The sequence below is a fragment of the Lepidochelys olivacea genome, assembly GCF_965140295.1.
Source record: "Lepidochelys olivacea isolate rLepOli2 genome assembly, chromosome: 1".
Classification (NCBI taxonomy): Eukaryota; Metazoa; Chordata; order Testudines; family Cheloniidae; genus Lepidochelys; species Lepidochelys olivacea.
Window position 1 is genome coordinate 277,394,941 of NC_140411.1, and position 25,261 is coordinate 277,420,201.

Genomic DNA, 25,261 nt, shown 5'->3' on the forward strand with positions numbered 1-25,261 from the left:
ACATAAAGTACAGTTTAGACCTTATATGGGAATAAATCCAACAAAGTCTCACTTTTTAATTTGTTTGAAAGTAATAAAAATGTCTTTCACGAATGCATATAGATTCCACATCTATAGTGACAAATTTTTAATTCTTCATCACCACTGTAATAACAATAATAACTTAGTGAGTAGGAGACATGCAAAATATTTTTTGCAGTGTAATTGTAGCCATGTTGGTCACAGGATATTAGAGACAAAGTCAGTGAGGTAATATCTTTTATTGGACGAACTTCTGTTGGTGAGAGAGACAAGCTTTCAAGCTACACAGAGGTCTTCTTCAGGTCTGTGAAAGTTACTGAGGCCATCTCTACGCTACAAACCTACGTTGATGCAAGTTAATCAGCATAAAGCCACTGCAGTTAGTACATCGCTTTTGTGCATGCATACTTGGCTCCTTCTGTCACTGGTGCGCATACTCACCAGAAGTGCTTGTATCAATTAACAGTGCACTATAGGTAGATACCCCGATCTGCAACTCCAGCACACTGTTTTGGGATGTTTTAGAAATGTATGATGGGCCCAAAATGAGTCATGCAGGGCTGACTGGGAGCAAGGGCTCAAGTTCTCAATTTGCAACCGTCTCCATCCCATAATATTATCTGCATCCCATAATATTTGCACTCTTTTCAAAATTCCACAAAGGTGTGTGGCCTTCCTCACTGTCTGCCATCTCTGACAAAAACATGGAGCCTGCACAGTTCTGCACTATTGTCACCAGCACCAGAGTGCACGATCCTGCAGTATTTGCAGAACTGCAAGAAGAACCAAACCCGTGGCAAACATGACGATTTCATGGAGGACAGACTGCTGTGGGACATACCGAGAACCAGTTCAAGGTTGTGAGTGGAATTCACGACGCAGCTGCAGGCAGTGGAGCTCTGCTTCTGGGTCTGGGAAACAAGCATTGATTGGTGGGATTGCACTGTAATGTAGGCTTGGGATGATGAGCAGTGGTCGCAGAGCTTTTGGATCCACAAGGCCACATTACTGGATCTGTGCCCTGAGCATGTCCCAGCCCTCCATGGCAGGAACACCAAAATGAGAGGTGCAATGACAGAGGAGAAATGAATGGTAATTGCACTCTGGAAACTTGCAATGCCAGATTGCTACCAGTCAGTGGGAAATCAATTTGGAGTTGGGAAATCCACCCCAGGGGGACATTTTCATGTAAGTGCCCAGGGCCATTAATTGCCTCCTGCCATGAAGGACTGCAGCACTGGGCAATGTGCAGGACATAGTGGATGGATTCATGGCAAAGGGGTTCCTGGATGGCAGTGGAGCAATAGACAGCATGCATATCCCTATTTTGGCTACCTTATCACGGAGTACATCAGCAGAAAGGGCTATTTTTCTGTGGTTATGCAAGTGCCGGTGTATCACCAGGGATGTTTTACTGACATCAGTGTGGGCTGGTCAGGGAAGGTACATGCTGCTTGCATCTTGAAGAACACAGGACTTTTCTGAAAGCTGCAAACAGGGGCTTTCTTTCTTGACGAGTGAATTATCATTGGGAACGTTGAAATGCCAGTAGTGTTCCTGACTCAGCCTACCTGTAGATCCAGCCCGCCTGTTGCTCCTCTGGCTTATGAAGCCATACGCTGGCCATCTTGATGGCGCCAAGGAACACTTCAGCTACTAGCTTAGCAGGCACAGAATGACAGTTGAGTGTGCTTTTGGTCAAGTCAAGGGATGCTGGCATTGTTTACTCACAAGATTGGATCTCAGTGAGAAAATATCCCAATAGTTATAGCTACCTGCTGTGTACTGTATAATGTATATGAAGCAAAGGGGGACAAGTTTTTACTGGGGTGGAGGGCAGAGGTGCAGTGCGTGATTGTCTGCTGAATTTGAACAGCCAGACACAAGGGCTATTAGAAGAGCTGAACATGGAGCTATATGGCGAGGGAGTCTTTGAAAGCAATTTAAGAGTAAGCCACCATAGAGTGTTTTGCTGCAGTGAGAGTTACATGGCCTGTGTGATGATTGATTTACGTATAGGAATATAACATTGTTAAAACATCTATTAATTTTGTATGTGGCTTATCCAGTGAGTTGTATCACATTGTCAGTAACAAGTAATTGGTTGCTTTCAGACCTGCTAAGCACTCAGTAGCGGATGTTGCAAAATAATAAAGATGAGTTATGTTTTAAATAGAAATTTATTTTGAAAAGAATTCAATCCAAAGAAAAAGGACACCATGAAATTTTAGAACATGTATATTTAAAACTTAATAAATTAAGAGAAAATAACTTATGAAGGACATACAGCTTCATCTGGTGGGCATACTGATCCCCTGACGCTCCCTCTGGGGGTGCCCTGGCCCTAAGCTGCCGAAGGCTATATCCCCTCTTTTCTTAGTGATTCTTTAAAAGAAATATATACACAAAATAGCCCAGATCAGATAGAGTAAACCATTGCAGCCCAATGCTACAAAAAAAAAAAAACTAGATAAGAGTTTACAGAATAGTAGCAAGATTTGATAAATGTGGGAAAAATGCACACTTCACTGAAATATTTGTGTATACGTTTTCATACTATTTTCTGGTTTTGCCCAGCTCAAAATAATTGGATTTCAAAACACATGAGTAGAATTTGTTATCACTGTTAACCAAAAAACACCCACAAAAACATGACCTAGCAAACTAGCATGTTTTTTTCTCCCTGCTTTAATTACATTTAAAGTTTGAATTTTTTGGAAGTGAAATTGTCAAAAGTAGTAACAATATAATGGGCTATTAAAGTAAAACAGCCTACTTTCCCCTCCCTTTCACCTTGTCTTTTTTGCTCATTGGCTCTGTGACCGTACGTCAAAGTTCCAGGTATTGGTCAGCATGGCATTTAGTATATATATCTCACAGAATTTTCACATCTTGGGGTGGGAAAGTGGGGGGTCCTATGTGGTTATTCCTTGCCACGGCTTTAAATATTAATCTATAGCAACAAGTATGTATTATGCAACTAAATATTCCATTTCACGAAAAAAAAAATTTAAAAGTGGTGTAGTTTTAATACTTTCTGCATATGTGAAATGAAAGGCTTCTGTACACAGCCCAATGGAAACAGAACGTCAGGATTTTGCCAAGACTCATAATGCCCAATCTTTTGGAAAGATGGCAGAGTTTTTTGGTTTCATCATGTAATTTTGGCAATGTGCACATCAGCACTTTTATCCAGCCCCTAGCCACAGCACGCCTCCAATTAGGTACACCACAAAGAAAAATGTTCAGTAGCCACCCTCAGGAGCTAGGTTCAAATCAGTGCATGTTCTGACAATGCCCTTGTCTGGTGCATTCCTCTGATGACTGCATACATTATTCCTGAGCTGTATCTAATAATACAACATAGTAAAGTAACACAGCGGTAAGATACTTAATGCACCAAACCAGTAACACACTTGATTTGTAACCCACTGAGCCCATCAATTTAGTAGTTTCTTTGAATTAATAACAATCAATATTAATTTTTTAAATAATTTTAGGACACTTTTCTTAAAACCCTCTTCATCATCATTTTTTCAAACACCACAGAGCTTACTCTAAAAAGCTTTATTTTAGGCAAAGTTCAGTAAAGGCCGGACACCCTTCTCATTCACATCAGTCTTATATGGGTGTGGCTTCAGCGGAATTACTCCTGATTTATACCAGTATAAGTGAGGCCTGGGCTACTGAGTTAGGTTGATGCAAGGCAGCTTACGTTGATATAACTCTGTGTCTACATTTAATTTTTGCTCCCACCGACATACCTCACCTGCTACATTGGGTTAATAACTCTACCTCCATGAGAACCACAGCATTTAGGTCAACATAGTTAGGTTGACGCAGTGTCAGCATAGACACGACATTACTTCATTACTTACATTGACTTTAGCGGCCTCTAGGAGGTGTCCCACAATGCCCCAACTTGACCACTCTGATCACTGTTTTGAACTGTGCTGCCCAGCAGTCAGGTACACAGTTATAGGCCCCTACCTTTTAAAGCCTTGCACATTTTTGAAATCAATTTCCTGGTTGCCTGGCTTGGAGAGAACACGTAGCAACTGCCCAGCTGACCATACTGGCTACACACTGCAGAGGCACGCCTGCCTGGACTACTCAGGAGATGTTGGCTCTCCTGAGTAGGTGGGGAGGAGAGGCTGTGCAGACACAGCTCTGATCCAGCTGTAGAAATGTCAGCATCTATGAGCAGATTGCTTGGGGCATGATAGAGAAGGGCTACAAGAGGGACCCACAACAGTGCCCAGTGTGAAAGGCATGGAGCTGCAGCAGGTGTAGCAGAATTCAAGAGAGGAAAACAGTCACTCTGATGCGGAGCTGGAGACCTGCTGCTTTTACAAAGAGCTGCATGCCATCCTTGGCAGACACCCCACCACCATCCCCAAGAGCCCACAGGCCCCCATCATGAACAGCAAGGAGGATTATGACGGAAAGGTGACCAAGGGATCCAGTGGCATGGGGAGCCAGGACCTGTTTTTGACTCCTGGGTAGTGAACCCAGTCCCTACAGCCCAGCAGAGGCGAGTTTGATGCAGGGGAAGGAACCTCTGGTAAGTAGTCTGTTTAATTTGCAATTGCAGGGATGGAACCTCCAAAGTAGCAGAACACATCTGCTGATTTACGTTTTTTTACTTAGAATCATAGAATCATAAAATATTAGGGTTGAAAGAGACCTCAGGAGGTCATCTAGTCTAATCCCCTGCTCAAAGCAGGACCAACACCAACTAAATCATCCCAGCCAAGGCTTAGTCAAGCCGGGCCTTAAAAACCTCCCTCGGTAACCCATTCCAGTGCTTCACCACCCTCCTAGTGAAATAGTGTTTCCTAATATCCAACCTAGACCTCCCACTGCAACTTGAGACCATTGCTTCTTGTTCTGTCATCTGCCACCACTGAGAACAGCCTAGCCACATCCCCTTTGGAACCCCCCTTCAGGTAGTTGAAGGCTGCTTTCAAATCTCCCCTCACTCTTCTCTTCTGCAGACTAAATAAGCCCAGTTCCCTCAGCCTTTCCTCGTAAGTCATGTGCCCCAGCTCCCTAATCATTTTCGTTGCCCTCCGTTGGACTCTCTCCAATTTGTCTACATCCCTTCTGTAGTGGGGGGGGGGACCAAAACTGGATGCAATACTCCAGATATGGCCTCACCAGTGCCGAATAGAGGGGAATAATCACTTCCCTCAATCTGCTGGCAATGCTCCTATTAATACAGCCCAATATGCTGTTGGCATTCTTGGCAACAAGGGCACACTGCTGCCTCATATTGAGTTTCTCATCCACTGTAATCCCCAGGTCCTTTTCTGAGAACAGCTGCTTAGCCAGTCAGTAACCCAGCCTGTAGCGGTGCATGGGATTCTTCCTTCCTAAGTGCAGGCCTCTGCACATGTCCTTGTTGAACCTCATCAGATTTATTTTGTCCCGCTCCTCCAATTTGTCTAGGTCACTCTGGACGCTATCCCTACCCTCCAGCATATCTACCTCTCCCCCCACCCCACCAGCTTAGTGTCATCTGTGAACTTGCTGAGGGTGTAATTCATCCCATCATCCAGATCATTGATAAAGATGTTGAACAAAACCAACCCCAGGACTGACCCCTGGGGCACTCCGCTTGATACTGGCTGCCAATTAGACATCGAGATGTTGATCACTACCTGTTGAGCCCGACAATCTATCCACTTTCTATCCACTTTATAGTCCATTCATCCAATCCATAGTTTTTAAACTTGCTGGCAATAACATGTGGGAGACCATATCAAAAGCTTTGCTAAAGTCAAGATATATCATATCCACTGAGTTCCCCATATCCAGAGCCAGTTATCTCACCATAGAAGGCAATCAGGTTGGTCAGACATGACTTGCCCTTGGTGAATCCATGTTGACTGTTCCTGATCACCTTCCTCTCCTCCAAGTGCTTCAAAATAGATTCCTTGAGGACCTGCTCCATGATTTTTCCAGGAACTGAAGTGATGCTGACAGGTCTGTAGTTCCCCTGGTTCTCTTTCTTCCCTTATTTAAATATGGGCACTATATTTGCCTTTTTCCAATCATCTGGGACCTCCCCCGGTCGCCATGAATTTTCAAAGATAATGGCCGATGGCTTTGCAATCACATCCGCCAATTCCCTCAGTACTCTTGGATGCATTAGATCTGGACCCATGGACTTGTGCATGTCCAGCTTTTCTAAATATTCCTTAACCTGTTCTTTCACCACTGAGGGTTGCTCACCTCCTCCGCATACTGTGTCGCCCAGTGCAGCAGTCTGGGAGCTGACCTTGTCTGTGAAGACTGAGGCAAGAAAACAAAAACAAAAACAACCTTATGCTAGAAAACAACCAATAGAGGCAGAATTGCTATCTGGTTCTCATTCCCCTGTACAGCTAGGCAGAGGGGATGCTGTGGAACAGCTTTATTATGTGCACCAGGATGTCCCGTGAATCCTCCACAGAGATCTCAAGGAAACTTTCCTGAAGATAGTCTACAATTCTCTGCCATACGTTTCTGGGGAGGGCTGCCTTATTTATTCTGCTGTGGTAGGACACTTTTCCATGCCACTCAGCAATTACGTCAGCAGGCACCCTTACAGCACACAGGCTACAGCATACAGACCCAGCTGGAAGCATACAGGAGCTGTTCCCTTTCAACCTCCGTTACCTTCAGGAGTGAGACATCAGCTAAAATCACCACTGCCTGTGGAAAACTGTGCCAGTGTTCAGTTCAATGGCCCTATACACATATACTTATGGCAGTTAGCTATCCCCCCTGCACTTATTTTTCCAACTTGCCCCCTTCCCCCAGGGCTGTACTCACCATGGCTGGGACTGCCACTGTGCTGTATAAATCCCAAGTAGAAGTGAGAATGTAGTGCTTGCAATTTGTGTGGATCCAGGGGATTGAGTTCAGTATACCAAGTTTCCATTTATCTTGTGAATACACTCGCCGTGGTACCTCTGTGCATTGTATCTTTTGCAGCTGGAAATGTGGCCTTGAGGGTCTCTGCATCCACACCAGCAGAGTGGCTCAGCAAGATAACGAGGAGAAGGAATTCGACACAGGATGACATGTTCCAAGAGATCCTAAAAGACTCTGCTGCACAGGGCTTGGAGGATCACCCTTGCAGACAGAATGGCCAAAGATAGAGTGGAGAGGAGAAACGTGTGGGGAAAGGAAAGAGATGTGCAGCAGGAGATGCTAGAGGTTTTCAGACAGCAAACGGACATGCTGCAGATTTTTTTTGACTTCCAGGTTCAACAGTCTTGTGCTTGCCTCCCTCTTCATCCCACAGAGAACTGCATTCTGGGACCTCGCTACAGCTCCCCCCACCCCCCACATTCCACATGGTATCTGCAGCTGCTGCACCCTGGGGGAGAGTACAGACAATCACAGCTGCGCATACCTGACCTGTGAAGGACACAGGTGTCTGTGTACCTGAAATGGAAATGACTGTTCTTTCCCCTTCAAAAGTTCTTTTCCTTCTATTTATTAATTTTTATTCACTTATAAATGTGTCTGTTTACATGGGTATGGAATAAAAGTCTATTCTGGGAAACTTAATTCATCTTTATTAGTTCACAACATATGCTAGCTGGGGCTGACATTCACAGATACTAGTAACAGGTGCATTTGCAATGTCATGTCATTACACACATAGCACTCATTACAAGGTTCATACTGGGGTGTAAAAGAGCAATGCCAAGGTACAGCACACTACAGCAATACATATTTCTGTGGCTCACTATTGGAATGGTATTTCACAGCCTCCCTGAACCAAATAGCTCCACATGGAGCTTTACTTATAACCCTGCTATCCAGCTGCTCAAAATCAGTGGACAGCCATTCCACCTCCAACCTGGTGGAAACTTGTCCCCCTTTCCTTCACCGATACTCCGAAGCACACAGCAGGCAGCTATAACCATTGGGATATTTTTTCTTTGAGGTCCAATCTCATAAGCAGACACCACCAGTGACCTTTCAAACAGCCAAAGGCACATTCAACTGTCATTCTGCATCTGCTGATCTTGTAGTTGAAGCGCTCCTTGGTGCTGTCAAGGTGGCCAGTGTATGGCTTCATGAGCCACAGGAGTAAGGGGTAGACTGGGTCTCTCAGGATCACTATTGGCATTTCAACATCCCCAATGGTAATCCTGTCTAGAAAGAAAGTCTCTGCTTGCAGCTTTCTGAACAGCTCAGTGTTCTTAAAGATGTGTGCATCATGCACCTTCCCTGACCAACCTACACTGATGTCAGTAAAGCATTCCCCAATGATCCATCAGTGCTTCCAATAGGATAGAAAAGTAGCCCTTTCTGTTGGTGTACTCTGTGGCAAGATCTGGTGCCAAAATAGGGATATGCGTGCCATCTATTGCCCCACCACAGTTCAGGAACCCCACTGCTGAAAAACCATCCACTATGTCAGGGGTGGCCAAACTTACTGATCCTCTGAGCTGCATATGACAATCTTCAGAAGTTCGAGAACTGGGGCGCACCTGCTGGGTCTTGGGGCTTCAGCCCCATGGGGAATGGGGTCTTGGGGTTTCAGCCCAGTAGTCGGCACCTGCCAGGGCTCGGGGCTTCAAGATGAAGCCCTGAGCCCCGGAAGGTGCAGCTTGCAGGGCTGAAGCCTCTGGGCAGAAGCCAGAAGTGATGTGTGGGGGAGGTCAGATGAGGTAATGTGCACCCCCCAGATTTTTGCCAGAGTTTGCTGGCCCCTCTCAGTCACATGGTGCCATCAGGCCCCCTCCCTGCATGGCAGCTGGGAGCTGCAGCTATGGGGAGAGGCAGCAGCAAACAGCTGGGAGCTGCAGGGAGAGCAGCTACTTTTGCTACTGCCTCTGCCAGGGAGCTATAGCAGCAATCCCTCCCTACAGCTCTCAGCTGTTTGCTGCTGCCTCTCCGCGTGGAGCTAATACCTGGGAACTGCATGGTGGGGCCGTTGAGGTAAGTTGAGGGGCATGACTCAAGCTGTTGGAGGAGGCAAACCTTTAAATTGTGCCCCCACCCCACTCTCAGCTGACACCAGTAATCTCTGGCAGAAGTTTCTAGCCCCATCACCCCTCCACAGGGCAGAAGACATGAGCTCTCCCCCCCACCACCTCCCACTCAGTCTAGTAGGTGGAGAATGGTGGGGAGAGCATGGGATTGCCCAGAGTCACAGTCCTTTGTAGCAGGAGATGATTAATGGCTCTGCACACTTGCATCACAACCACCCCTGTGGTGGATTTCCCCACTCCAAATTGATCCCCGATTGATCAGTAGCAATCAGGTGTTGCAAGTTTCCACAGAGCGATTGCCACTCGCTTCTCCATTGTCAGTGTAGATCTATTGTGGTGTCGCTGTGCTGGAGGGCTAGTGTGAGCTCTACAGACAGACCCAGGAATGTGGCTTTGCTCATCCAAAAATTCTGCAGCCACTGCTCATCATCCCAAGGTTGCATTACGACCCAATCCCACCAATCAATGGTCATTTTTCAGGCCCAGAACCAGCACTCTACCATCTGCAGTTGCTCCGTGAATGATGTCAGCAACTTTGTATTGTTTCTTTCTATGTCCCACAACAATATACCCCCTCACCCAAGGAATTGTCATGTTCCCCGCAGCTCCTCTGACAGCTCTTCAAATACTGCAGGATCAGGCAGCCCATGCTCACAATGAGTATCACATTAGGGCAGAGCTGTGCAGTATTCATGCTTCTGATATGGATGGCAGACAGTAAGGACGGATGGGTGGGTTTGTGGGGATCTTTGAAAAAAGGTGCAAAACATTATGGGATGCAGATTAAATTATGAGATGAACACTGCATTATGGGATGTTTAAATCATGTTCCCAGTCAACCCTGAATGACTTGTTTGGTCCTATGAGGCACTGCAAACCCTCTCCAAAACACCCTGTGCTAGAAGGTGGTGAGCTTCACAGTGGGATAGCTACCCACAGTGTACTGCTCTCTGCATCCATGCAAGTGCTGCTCGTGAAGAGACAAACCGCTGACATAAGGAGCATAGTGTGGACATGCAAAAGCTATTTAATTACTGCAGCAGCTGTATGCTGATGGAACTGAGGTCGACATGGCCTGACAGGAGAATCTGCCCCTCAATTTCTGATTTTCCAGATTAATATTTTAAATTAATAATCAACATGATTAACTGAGATACCACCTTGTTCCCTATGCCACATTTCTACAGTTAGGATCACAGAAGTGCTTAATTTATAGTTCCCTTGATATAAATGGGGGAAGCTGTTGGAAGAGAATTCCTCAGCTTTCAACTTTTGACTCACAATAGGCATTAAACACCTCGGGCTTCTTGATGTAATCAGGTATTAGCTCTCCTTCCACTATAAGTAGAGGACCTACACTTTCATGCATGTTTCTCATGCTCTTAACATATTTAAATAACCTTTTCTTATTGCCTTTTGTGTGTCTTGCTTGGTGTAACTCACTTTGTGCCTTAGCCTTTCTGATTTTGTCCCTACTTGCTTGTGCTATTCTTTTGTATTCATCCTTAGCAATATGTCCATGTTTCCACTTTGTGTAGGATTCCTTTTCGCTTTTCAGGTCAATAAAGAGCTCTTGATGGAACTATACTGTCTTCTTACTTTTCTTCCTATCTTTCCTTCACATCAAGAGAGCTTTTAGCTGTTCCTTTAATACTATCTCCTTGAAAAACTGTTGGTTCTCCTGAATGCCTTTTTCCCTCAGATTTTCTTCCTGTGGTACCTTACCTACTAGTTCTATGAGTTTGTTAAAGTCTGCCTTTTTGAAGTCCATTGTCCTTATTCCACTGTTCTCACTCCTTCCTTTCCTTAGAATCATGTAATCTATCATTTCATGATCACTTTCATCCAAATTGCCTTCTACCTTCAGATTCTCAACTAACTCCTCCCTGTTGGTCAACATCAAGTCAAAAATGGCTTTTCCCCTTGTTACTTGCTCCACTTTCTGAAACAAAAAGTTGTCCTCAATACAGTCCAAAAACTTAACAGCAATTTTGTGTTTTGCTGTATTACTTTTCCAGTAGATGTCCAGGTAGTTAAAGTGCCCCATTATTATCAGGTCTTCTGTTTTGGATATTTTTGTTATTTATTCCAGAAATGCCTCATCCACCTCCTCTTCCTGATCCTGTAGTCTATAATAGACACTTACCATGACATCATCCCTGTTCACCGCCCCCGCCCCCCACAATTTTACCTTTATCCAGAGGCTTTCAACTAGTCTGCCTCTCACCTCCTTCTGGACCTCAGAACAAGTGTATATATTCTTGATGTATAATGCAAAACCTCCTTGTTTTTTTTCTTCCTGAATAGTCTATACCCCTCTATACCAATATTCCAGTCATGAGACTTATCCCAGGAAGTTGTGTTCAGGGAGGAAGGCTGGTCTTGCTGTCAGGGAAATAGGCAGGGATTCAGGAGTTCTGGATTCCATTCTGGTCTCTGTCACATACTTCCTTTGTGACCTGGAGCAAATCACTTAATGTTGGTGTGTTTCAGTTCCCCATCTGTAAAACAGGGATGCGAATATTTACTCTCACTTGTCCATTCCAATTGTAAGTTCTGTGGGGCAGTGGTGGTTTTTGACTATATGTATTTGTGCAATGCCTAACACAATGGGGGCTCTTTCATGGTTGGGGTCTGGATTACTATAATAAATTATAATAAATGACATTATTTACATTGTGAGGTTATTTGAGCCTATTAGAAAATTATTTCTAACGGGTAAGAGTCAAAATTCACATGCTGGATCACAAATAACCCTCACGTATTGTAATTTAAGTGAAGCTGCTTAAAATCCAACCATCAGCAGACTGTGTCCACTCCTATTAGTAACAATCAGTGCTTCTGCCCTCCATCAGTAAGAAAGGTGTTCATATCTTTTGTTGAAGCTGGCTAAATCCAGGCAAAGGCCAGACTGCTTCAGCCAGCAGATTTGCACAAAGATTATACATCAATAGTAAATCCAGTCTAAAGAGGCACAAGTTTGGATAGCATCTCTGTTGATATTACCAAGGTATTTCCCCGCCATTGCCTTTTCAGTATTGTATTGTTAGGGGAAATGACTACAGACAGATCCATTACCACTGACCTGAGAAAAAAAAGCAAGTGTATGGAAGAGCAAGCAGAGGGGGAAAAAAAAGATACTCATGACACTTCTATTGTCATTTATTAATGCAGGGAGGTCAAGGTTTAAAATTAAATTACAGTCCCAAATCTGAACTTCTAAAGCAGAGTAAGCTCAATTATTTCCTGAATCATGAAAAATGTGTTTAAAGAACACAGATTGCAAAGGTCCCTTTGCTGATAATGGATCCCGGTGGATTGGATTATCTGAATATTCATGCTGCAGTAATTGCGCAGCATAGAACCCAGGTTAATTTCTTACTGAATCTAGCCCTAGGCTTGTTAACCAATATCAAAACTGACCATTTCAAGACAAATTTTTCCACTCCATAACTTGAAAACCAGTTTCACATCACATAGCAAGTGATAAATGATATAATCCCCTAATCTTTTGCCATCCAGTGTGCAGGGGCAGACAGTGTCAGTGTTAAATCTGCATTCTTGGCTTTTCACAGTTGGACCTTTGACATTTTGCCTCACACAAAATTATAGATCTATTCTGATGGGTGTACCTGAAAAGATGGAGATTTGGATCAGCCAACATGTGGCTACTTAAGCTCTTCAGAACTTAATAGGTTTTCAAAATTCAGCCAGACACTTCCAGTCACATTTTTTCTTTGGCTTCTTGCCCCACCCAGGAAGCATGCAGGCCCCCAAATTGGGAAGTGTTTGCTTTCAAACATTAACCAACTTTTTTATAACCTCAGAAAAGACTCAGTTCAGAGACTGGTCGCATAGTTTTGGTTCCTATTTTATTCAACTGTTTTTTGAACCCTTACATAAAATGTGACCATACAGTGCTAGATTGTTTATTTAGGCACAGAGTTCAGTAAGGTGAAGAGGGCAGGAATACATTACCTGCACTAGGAATAGCATACAGACCAGGGATGGGCAAACATTGTGGACCGAGGGCCACATCTGGGTATGGAACTTGTATGGTGGGCCATGAATGCTCACGAAATTGGGGTTGGGGTGTGGGAGGGCTCTGGCTGGGGGCATGGGCTCTGCGGTGGGGCCATAAATGAGGAGTTCAGGATGCAGAAGGCTCTGGGCTAGGGCAGTGGGTTAGGGTGTGGAGAGGAAGGTTCTGGCTGGGGATGCGGGTTCTGGGGTGGGGCTGAGGATGAGGGGTTGGGGGTGCAGGAGGGTGCTCCGGGCTGGGACCAAGGGGTTTGGAGGGTGGCAGAGGGATTGAGGTGGTCCAGGGGATTGGACCAGGCTCTGGGGGGTGCTTACCTCAAGCAGCTCCCAGAAGCAGCAGCAGCATGTCCCCCCTCTGGCTCCTACATGGAGGCACAGCCAGGCAGCTCTGCGCGGTGCCCCATCTGCAGGCACCACCCCTGCAGCTCCCATTGGCCATGGTTCCTGGCCAATGGCAGCTGCGGGAGCGGCACTTGAAGTGGGGGCAGCATGCGGAGCCCCCTAGCTGCCCCTATGCATAGGACCAGGAGGGGGGACATGCTGCTGCTTCTGGGAGCCATGCGGAGCGGGGCAAGCCCCCGACCCTGGTCCCCGGCTGGAGTGGGGCAATCCCTGGACCCCATTCCTCGGAGGGAGCTTGAGGGCTGAATTAAAACATCTGGAGGGCTGGATGCGGCCTCTGGGCCATAGTTTTCCCACCCCGATATAGACAGAGGCACTGTGATTTCAGAGATCCACACTGACACATCCTCCCATTTCCTTCTTGCTCTGGAGCAAGCTATAATTTGCAACAACCCTCTCACAGTTCAGCTGTTCTTGTCAACTAATAGAGGGTGGAGCCCTCCCTGCCCAACCCCTGCACACCTGCAGAAGGTAGGAGGCACACAGGTAATTTTTTAAAAGTGCCTCAGAATCCTATGTCCCACTGAAATGTTACCAACAGTGCCAGCTTACTCTAGGGAACTCATTCAGGCCTATAAGGGAAGTTCTTGCTCTCTTATTGACTTGCATAAACATGCAGTCCAAGTCACTATCTAATACAAAATTTGCATCACTTATAAGAAAACGTTTCCAAAATACATGGTGCCAGATCCTCAGTTGGCATACACTGTCGCTGACTTCAAGCTCCACTGAAGTCAATGGAGCTATGGCAATTGACACCAGCTGTGGATCAGCTCCCACTTCTGTACTGAGGTTTCCAGTGTGATTTTTCTTCTTGCTTACAACACTTCTGAGACATCCATTTTTAATATTTTTTGCTTTGTTACTTTATGGAGGTGACCTAGTAATTTTCTTTTATGCTTTTAAAATCTGATTCTTAATTCTCAGTGCAACAAGCCATGAACCAAGTGTGGGAACCCCTGATTTAAGTGGTCGGTTACATACCACAGTTAGTAGTTCTGCACTTTCATATTTATGTTCCTTCAGAACTTTTGGGTGAATGCCATCTGATCCTGGCAACTTATTACGATTTGATTTATCAGTTTATTCCAGCACATCTCTGCCAACAACATAAAAAAAGAATGGCTTGGATGTGGGGATCTCCCCTACATCTTCTGCAGTGACAATCAGTATAAAGGCCACAATGGCCTTGTCTTTCTTGAGTGCTCCTTTCATACCTTGATTGTCCAATGACCCCACTGATTGTTTGGCAAGTCATTGCTTATGAACTTTTAAAAAAATTGCTGTTAGTTTTTGTGTCTTTGGCCAGTTGCTCTTCAAATTCTTTTTTTAATCTGCCTTATTATATTTTTACACTTGACTTGCCAGAGTTTGTGCTCCTTTCTATTTTCCTCTCTATAATTTGACTTCCAATTGTTAAAGGATGCCTTTCTACCTCTAACTGCTACTTTTATTCTTTTGTTTAGCTGCAAGTGGCCATACCTGTGGACACTCAGGTAAACAAAGCGTCTTGTGGCCCGCCAGGGGCTTACCCTGAACAAGCCGCGAACCAAGTTTGCTTTAGTCAGAACTAACCTGCAGGGCAGCTGACTGATGGATGCCCCAAAAGGCTTCCCTGAGTCTGTAGTTCTGGAACCAAATGCAAACACTGGGGTAAGCATGTCAACTCCACTGAAACTGATGGGCCGAGTTTAGCTAAAGCTCTATGGGCTTAACGGTGTTAGTGCTAAGGATAAATTTGGTCAACAGAGTAGGAAAGAGCCTCTCATCTACGCTGAATAATGTTGCTTTATAGGCTTCCCACACCATTCTCTTCCACACTGTCAAGCATCACTATCTCTGCTCAGCCACAGTGCTGTCTGATTCCTTCACTATTAACCCTAATACATAGTAATGATTATTTATAGGTTACTTTGGCATTATTGTGATTTTAATATGTCTTTCTACTTGCAGTATTTTGGGCCAGATTGCGTCACCCTAATTCAAATTCAGTAGAACCTTACCATGCAAATATGTCTTATCCAGTCCGTGTAAAAGTAGCATGATCTGACCACTGGGTACTGCATTTTTTAATTAAGGCGGCTTGTTGACAGTACAAGTTATTTTCTTACATAAGAATTAAAATGGAGAGTGACCGTTATAAAGACATGGGATGAAATCCCAGTTCTACTGAACTCACTGGGAGTTTCACTTTCAATAGGGCCAGGATTTCACCCAGAAAATTTAAAGCAGAATTGAGACAGTTAAGCAAAGCCAGAAACCAGGCTTTCCTCACTTTATAAAACCATCTGATTTGAGGAAATGAAACTACCAAAAGCAAAACTGAAATCACCTTTCTAAACGACACCTATTTAGATAAATTCTTCAACAGCAGTTGCTAGATGGTTTGTTTTTTCCAATAGAGCTGAGTGCTCATGAAAGTAAGATTGACAGCTGGGCAATCTGAAAAAAAATTAGACTGAAGACAGCTTCAGAAGGCCAATCTCCTTCATGTTGCTTAACGAAGGAGTGATAGCAGGCATCCTGTCTGTTTCGGCATATTTTGAAGAAAGGTGGAATGATAACATATGAATGCCTAAATTTGTAGAAATCTGCTGTTTCTATAGCTATAGATATTGAAATTAATTTTAATTCAGAAGTATTCAAAAAGGGATAAGAAATGCAATTTGTTAAAAAATTAAGCACTTTTAAAAAAACTCTACTATACTTCTTACAAATGCATATGAGAGAAAATATCATAGTACAGCAATAGGATTTTATATTTTACAACAATGACACTGGTAGGACTACAGGAAAATGCTTGTTAATGAACAGATCATGCAGTGCCAAAGCTTACAGGATCAGGTGACTGGCTGTGGATTGATAAATACTACAATACTCCAGACTTCAGGTGTTTTATGGTCTTTCACAATGAAAGAAACAAGAGACTACTTCATTAGTAACTAAATATTCTTCATACATGTCAATTACTACACATAAAAGACAGTATAATATGTACAGGTTAAACACCAGAACTAGACATATTTCAAGTTTTCTATATTCTTAAGCCTGTCAAAATAATTAAACCAGATTATTAAGAGTAGTCTGCTCGTGTATCTTTGCTCTCCAGCCAACAAGGGGAATAATGTTATGAGGGAGCTGATGCTACTTCCATGCTAAAAATTGCCAGCAGGGATATTCTGAAACCAACTTACAATGACACCAGACATTAAAATCCCTTTTAAAAAAACCTTCCCTTTCACAGAAGTACCCCCAGGACAAAATGGTGGGGAATTAATCGTCCCTGGGGCTCAGCAGCTCTCTGTGGCAAAGGTGATGTAATTTTCATTTTTGCATCAGTACAGATCAATTTACACCCCTAAATTAGGCGTTGGTCAACTATAATTTATAGGTATACAAGCTGAATGTTTGAACAAATAAGTGGCCAGCAAATGTAGTTAAAATCCAGCAAAGCTTCTGAAAAAGTCTAACCCCTGTATTTTATAAAGAAGCATGCAGTGATTTAGTCATTTGTGGTAAAATGGCTGTGCCAACACACCTCTGGTGATTGTATACGGCATTGAGACAGCTGTGTATCAGTTTCCCCCATGACTTCTTTGGCCTATTTCTGCTGTGAGCATGACCTGGTCCTCTGACCAAGCCAGATAACAGTGTCCAACCCTTTGCAGGATCTCAAAGTCTTTCACATAAAATCCAACAGAAAATAGCTAGACAACAATCTCCAGCCCAGCCAGACTGAGCTAGAAGCCTTCTTCTTTGCAGACTAGCCCCAGCTTCAAACTGGCCCCAGTTGCTAGGTTTCACTCCAACTACCCAGGGGAGTCACACTATCCTTTTGCTGAGGGTTTTAAGCAGGCTGCAGTTCCTGATTGGCTCCTGTCTCCATCCAGGCTTCTAGCTCAGGGCTCAGCCATCCAGGCTTCTCTCAGCCCTCAACCAAAGAGAAAAAGCTACCTCTCACATGGGTGTCCTCCCTGACCACTCCTCCTGTAGTCTTTTCCTCCTTCCTTTATGAAGACCCAGCCCCTCCCTAGCTGGGTTTGATCAACAATGAGGCCTAACACCCCTCCAGGTCCAGCCTGCTAGGTTAATTGGCCTTTGAGGCCACTTAAACACTTTGTCACCTGTGTGGCACCCCCATCAGACACCCTCCCCCTCAAGACTGCATCCTGACCAGTGCTAGGATCTTGCCAACCTGGGGGATGAAGAAGGTGTCCACCTTGTTATATCATAATGTCAATAGATAATTCCTTTCCCCTGGAAGTCTCCCAGCCTGCTGTCAAATGAACCAGTCTCATTCTCCAGGAGCTCCACCTGGAAATCTAACCACCTTTTTGCTTATTTAGGTTTGCCTTTTCTTAATAGGCCTCATGCAAGGCCTATTCCTCCTTCATCTGCTTTTCCTAAAGGCTTGCTGCTTCTGTTACCACTTCAATTTTGGGGAAGTTCAATGTATATAAAGTTGATAGATATCTCAGAATCAGTTCTCTATAAGGGATTGAGGCATTTTTTGTTAAAAATGGGTAACAACTTTTTATAACATAATTTGAACCTGTTGATTTCAAAAATGCTTGCTACTAAAACAGAATTTTGACAATTTTGACATTTGACAAACTTGTAAATAAATATGGTCACCAAAATTCACCAGAAATATTTGATATACCACCAGCACATGCATGAACTTGTCGGCAAAATCCAACTGTCTGGAATAATTGCTTTTCAGACTATTAAGAACAGCAATGAGAAAACATCTACTGAACCCTAACTTTCAATTTTTATAGTGTTAAGTCATCCATTTATTGTAATAGCCAAAATTAGTTAAACACAATACGTTATTTTTTCATGTAATAGATAAAATCATTTTCTTGCATGCTTAGTGTTTGTTTTATAGTACATAATGCTTTGTAGTGAGAGTAGAATTAACCAAGAATTGATGGTGATGTTTTGTTTTGGGGTCTTGTTTCTTTGTTTTTTTTTTACAAAGAGAGAAAACAGTAGTTAGATGAGGTGATGGTTTATGACACTGAAATTCTTTACAGTTATAGCAACACTATGGAATTGGTAGTAAATCTGAAGAGATCCAAACCAGTTTCCTACAGTCTCTGCATTATTTGTGAAGAATCACATAAAGCACATGAACAAAGATTGCATCGAATAAGGTAGTCAACAGCCATTAGAAAGGAACTACAAGATGTCAAATACAGAGAGGCCAGTGGCAAGATTGAGTCCACCTTGCATTCAGAACAGATAGTATCAGTCGTGCAGCACAGAAATTGCTATGCCCAATACACTGGCAAAGGCAAATCCAGAGGTTACAGGCATCTGCAGCTGAGGTATTGTGGTAAGCTGTAGTGATCCCAGTAAAGACACCAGTATCCATAATCCAGTCCAGTTCTGTGAAACCCATTGACTGTAAATGCTGCATGTTTTGTCAAGGAGTGCTGCCTAAACAAAGACTCATGTCTGCATCTACATTCAAGATAACTGAACAGTTAGTGAATGCAGTTGTATTTGTTCACAAAATGAGTGTTCATTTAGCTAGAGTAAATGACCCCATAGCTGCTAAAGGAAAGTACCACCTGACTTGTCACGTTCTGTTTAGGAGGTCTGTGATGAAAGCGTGAAGGCACCAAAATTACCAAAACAGCCATGGTTTGGCTTAAAATGAGCTTTAGCATGCAGCCAATCAAGGCCATGTTTTAGAGGTATCTGAGGTTTGGCATCGTTACTGCAATCTTGCAAAGGAAACTGGCATTGAAATTCCACACTCCTGCATCAGTCATAGACCATCATTCAAGGAAAAAACTCCAGGCTCATCCTGGGGATTTAGTTCATTTCATTTCATTGCCTGATCAATCCCCTGCTGAGGGACAAACATTCTTAGTTCCAGCCAAGTATAAATATGTACCTATCTCACAAGTGACAGATTCCTGCCAAGATGATGAGAAACTGTCCCCATTTACCATCGCCAAGGAGTCATATTTCTGTCACTGGTATATGTTGCATTGAAAATTCATGGAGATACTTTGTTACACCCCGGCCAGAAAGGCAATGTCTGAGGATGATGCAGCTGTCTGCTTTCCAGAGAGTCTGTACTTGTTCCTCTACCTGCTGTATGAAGGACAATCTCTTCTGATTAAGAGAACCTTGAGAAATAAGAATCAGTGAAATTTAAGGTGCTTAATGTAGCTCAAGACATTATATGTTGTGTGAGGGGAGGAAAGAAATGGATAACGAAGCATATGGGTTGGGGGTCCCCCCTTCATCAGGCAACAAGGACAAAACTATTTGTTCAGTTTCCCACAAGACTGCCCATTGCATTAGTTAGGAAGTACAGACTTTGGATGCTGAGAATGGGGTTGTTATTCCTCCCAACCTGGTTCCCAGGAAGCTCATTCAGCCGACAACGTGCAGGAAGGCAGCCTAGATGACCCCGATGGTCTCTTCTAAACTTAAAGTCTATTAATCTATTAGTCTATAAACTGCAGTGCAAGCAGTTGCTTCTGATATGGCCTGTATCATTTAATGCCAAATGAGAACGCAATTTATGGACGGATACATTCAACCAATTACACATGACAACAGAACCAGAAATAACCACCAGTGGGTACTTGCTAATCATTTCAAAGCCCCTGCCCATGAGTTAGATAGCCTCAATATTGTACATTGATTCAAACATGTGTCATCAGTGCTTGGGCAGCACTAGGTGGTCCCAACTGTTCATGAAGCTCTGTACTGTAAACTGATGGAACTAAAATGGGCCACAGAGTGACTTATTCCACAATTAATAGGCTTCCGTGTCTCACTGAACTCTCAGAAACTTATAGGCCAGCACATACAGGCAGATGTCAGGACTGGACCAAAGTCAAGAGAAAAAGCTGTGAATGGCAAGTCATATTCCAGGGCAATGCAGGCCCACAAAATGACACTTCCAGTGCCTGCTTCTTTCACAGCTCTTGGACTTTATAGCAGCGTATGATCAAGGACTCAAAGATAATATTGTCAAAGCCAATCAGTCACATTCTTATGGTGAGCACATCAGTTCATATTTCACAAAGATTTCAAAATCTCACCTCCACATCTGTGGCCAGCAAAGATGAAGGTAGTGTGTATTTTAGGTTTTGGTGGCAGTACATGCAAATAGTGTCTCTACTGCTCATATTCAACCATGTACTGTAAAAACATAGAGTAAGGTGTTTTATGAATGCTTGCAATGTTCTGAATTTATGGTCACTATGAGATTTGTATACAGACCATGCTTATGCATTTATGTATGTATGTATACAGAGAAAATTGTAAATTGTAACTGCGGTGCAACAGGGTGGTGAAGCAATCATACAAGGAGGGTCAAGTGCCAAAACAGTTGTTTACACAACATTGGCTTAAAGAAAATGATGGATCATTAAAGTTAATGGAAAGACACTGAAACAACAGGGAATTTGCCCAATCTGGGTAACTGTGCAACAGTATAGCCTGAGAGAGACAGAGTCAGAGAGAGAGAAAAAAAAGGAGGCTTGAATCTGAGGTTTTCATCTAGGAGCTGGGGGACAGTTACTTAGCAGGTGCTGTCCGTGAAATCTGGATCCTCCCTATGGCCAAGGGGAATTCTGGTAAACTGTTTAAAGGCAACTGGTAATTTAAATTAGAAAAGGGATTGTATCTAATATGGAAGTTTAGAGCCTGAGGTTGCATCTTTATGTGTATTTTCTATGTAATTTGTACAAGTTTGCTCTCCCTTACTATTATTTCACCTTTGAAGCTATGGCTTTTCTATTAAATAATTCTTTTATTTATTTTTTACCCCAATCAGGCCTCTGGTGTGCAAACTGTGTGGTGTGTATGTGCCAAAGTAAGCTGGTATCTGGGAGGCTGGTTTCACACCTTTTGGGGTGATGAGGCAAAGGGGAAAAGTCTGAGTGCCTGATAGAACTCAGGGAGGATGGATCTGAGTAGACTCAGGACTGGAAAGGGCTGTTGGTGTCACCCTGCAAGGAGTAACTAGGTTGGTGGAAGTGAGGGTGAGACCTTGTGCTTGTGGGCAGGCTACTGTTGTCAGGGGTATGAACCAAAGTTGCATAGTTAAAAGACATCCAAGGTTATAGAGTAGGTGGAGACAGAATTCTTTCTGGTTTGGATGATCCCCAACATGTCACAGTGAGGTGCCATCTACATCGCCAAAATGCATCAACTACCAGCTGGAGTGCTCAAGGAATTCCAACAGGGGAACTTTGTTGTCAAGATATCATGTTAGAAGTTCAACGAAATGGACCCTGATCAAGCTAAGTGTGGCTTAATGGAACGGGAAAGAAAGAAGATGGAATTGTAGGCATCACCGAGATTTGCTCAGGCCTCAGATAGGCCTTGTCTTACAGTGAGAGCCCATATCACAGCAGACACCAGAGCCATGTTCCATGTTGGGTTGGATGACCAACTTATTCACAATAAGTCCAAAAAAGGCAAAGAAGTGACATGACAATGAAGATGAGGATGCACTCTTACAAATACTTCAAAGGTTCACCGTTTTCTTTGGGGAGCAACCACCCACTTCAGTGCAAAATATTGCAACAAAAGATCTGGCTACTGAAGCCATACAAGATGCATTGTGGAATGCAAAGATCCTAGAACAAGTGGTGCTGGACAGTTTTGTGGAGAAACAACTTATGACACAGGATGGGGAGCCTAGGTATGTACACTCTCATAATCCACTGCCAAAAAAATAATGCTCTGACTTTTCCATGCTATATGAGTTGGGGGAAGAAGTCAACAAAAAGCCCTCAACCATGAAGACAGACAGAAATATTCTTCAGAGCCTAATCACAGCCTGTAAAGATGGCAGGACTGTGAATTTAAACAAATTTTGAAACAAGAAATGACTGTCCCTTTGGCATGAGTGCAGATGAATGGCAGCCTAAGGCACAAAAGCAATACTGAGGGGTGTACTGACAGCTGACTTACACTGCCCACCAACAGTTACCCTTGTTGGGAAAAGATGTCTTATGGAACATGTGCAAGCTTTGTACAAGCCATAGGAAACCCAGAACGTATGGAGATCTTGTGGATACATTTGTAAAAATAATACTTAGGACTGGTGCAGACTTCCACAAAATAGATGTGTTTGACAGATACTATAAAGAATCTATTAAGGACAGTACATGACAAAAAACAGTCAAGAGGTACAAGACCCATTTGATGAGTGGTGGAAGGCAGATATGTGAAATTGGATAATTTCATTTTGCTTCCAGAAAATAAGAAGGACCTTGTAATATTTTTATCTGAGCAACCAATGACCCAAGCACCATATGATAAAATCATCATTCTGGCTGATGGCTTTCAGGATGAAGGTCAGGTATGATGCTCGACAGCAACAGTTGATACCAATCAGCAATGCACTCAACAGCAAGAAACAGAAAAAAGAATGATTTTGCACTGTGTCTGTGACGTGATCGTTCCCCTCTATTCGACATTGGTGAGGCCTCATCTGGAGTACTGTGTCCAGTTTTGGGCCCCACACTACAAGAAGGATGTGCATAAATTGGAGAGAGTCCAGCGAAGGGCAACAAAAATGATTAGGGGTCTGGAACACATGACTTATGAGGAGAGGCTGAGGGAACTGGGATTGTTTAGTCTGCAGAAGAGAAGAATGAGGGAGGATTTGATAGCTGCTTTCAACTACCTGAGAGGTGGTTCCAAAGAGGATGGTTCTAGACTATTCTCAGTGGTAGAAGATGACAGGACAAGGAGTAATGGTCTCAAGTTGCAGTGGGGGAGGTTTAGGTTGGATATTAGGAAAATCTTTTTCACTACAAGGGTGGTGAAACACTGGAATGCGTTACCTAGGGAGGTGGCAGAATCTCCTTCCTTTGAAGTTTTTAAGGTCAGGCTTGACAAAGCCCTGGCTGGGATGATTTAATTGGGGATTGGTCCTGCTTTGAGCAGGGGGTTGGACTAGATGACCTCCTGAGGTCCCTTCCAACCCTGATATTCTATGATTCTATGATTCCACAGTGATACCAACAGTATGGTTATTGCAGCTAGAGACACTGATGTGCTTATTCTTTTGCTGGCTCACCACAGCAAAATAACATGTAGGCAGCTTTGGATGAAAGCTGGCACATCAAAGGAACTAAAGTACTTTCTCACAAATGGCATGAATAGGAAACTACAATATGAACCACACGTTCCGGAAACTCTGCTCCCATTTCACACCTTGACCGATTGTGATGCTACCTCATTTATTGCTGGACACAGCAAAAAGACCACATGGAAAGTTTTTCAGCGACTTCATTAGCTGCTAATACACCTTGGACACAGTGAGCTGGACTTGAAGAAGGTGAAAAGTGCAGAAGAGTTTATTTGTAAGATATATGGCTTGTCAGAGGTCCATAGCACTGATAAAGCATTTGCTATTTTGTTCACCTGCTTGCAGTCATCAGAAGCACTACTCCCAGCAAGTGATGGTGTTACTGCCACATACAGAGAGCTCATTTCCAGGCATTAGTTGGGAGACAGGTTCACTGCCCAGATCCAGTACTTCCTCCTCCAAATACAATGGGTTGGAAATAAGAGAACGGCAGTCTGGTGCCACAGCTCATGTCATTGCCACCAATAGCAGCAGATTGAATGGAGGAAATATTCTGTAGCTGTACAACAGGGTGCAAGAATCAGTGATGCAGTTGCAGGACAGCATGAGTTGTTTGTACAGGAGCATGCAAATATCGAGATCTGGAACAAGGTTGTGTCAATGTACCTGATATTTACCGCTTAAGGACAGTATTATCAAATAAGTAGATGTGTCATAAGTGACTTAATAAAATGTTAATTCACTCTGTATACCAAAGTTTCTTTAAATAGTACAACATTAAATAAGTATTTTAATGCATACATTCATGCTTAGTCAAGAATATATCACCACATGTTTTTAAACCAGATGTTTTCAGATTATGTGTTATATTTCTGATAGTTAAATCAGCTGCTATACCTTTATTTCAAAGTTCTAACACTGAAGGAATAAGAGCACTTTTGTGGTTGTATAACAAAGTGAACTACTTCTAATATCTCTTGCAAATAAGAAATGGAAATTCAATAGCTTTATAAACAGGCTGTGCATATTATTTGATCACTGGTATTACATCCCACAGCTCATTACAATCATTTGACACGTTATTCCTAAATGAAAAGGAAACAAAAAATTTTGTTCTTCAGCAATTTCCAAAAGTTACTTTGCTCTCTTTGTAGAGGCCTGTATTCACAACATACAGCTTGGTAACAACCATATTTGGATTCAGTGCACCCTAATTATCTTTTAAAAAAAAAGACTTGTTGCCAACTTTTAACAGCATCAGCAGCAGCCTTTTACAATTTACTTTTTTTGAAAACCCCATTAGTCTAATAGATCTGAAACATATTTTGTATCTTGGACTCATCTCTTTATTAAAGGTACCCTAAAATTACATTCCTAACTTCTTAATTGCATTAAAAATACTTCCAGCCCATCATCCTTCAGTGCAAAGTCAAAATAACAGAGACATTTTCTTAATTAAGTAGTGTCTTCTCTTTCAGATATCACTCCATTTTAGATTGGAACCTCCAGATCCTTGGAAGACCTGAGCACTTCACTAGAATTTAGTTTTAAGTTTTGCCCAAATTGAACTTTGAATATGAAATGGTACGTCCCTCCAACTGAATGCAGAATATCCAGAGGAAGCAACGGTCAGATCCTAAGAGTTGCAGAGACTCTATAATTTCTAATGAAGTCAGCAGAGGAGGCCACCAATTTGGTACCAGGCCATGGCTCTCTG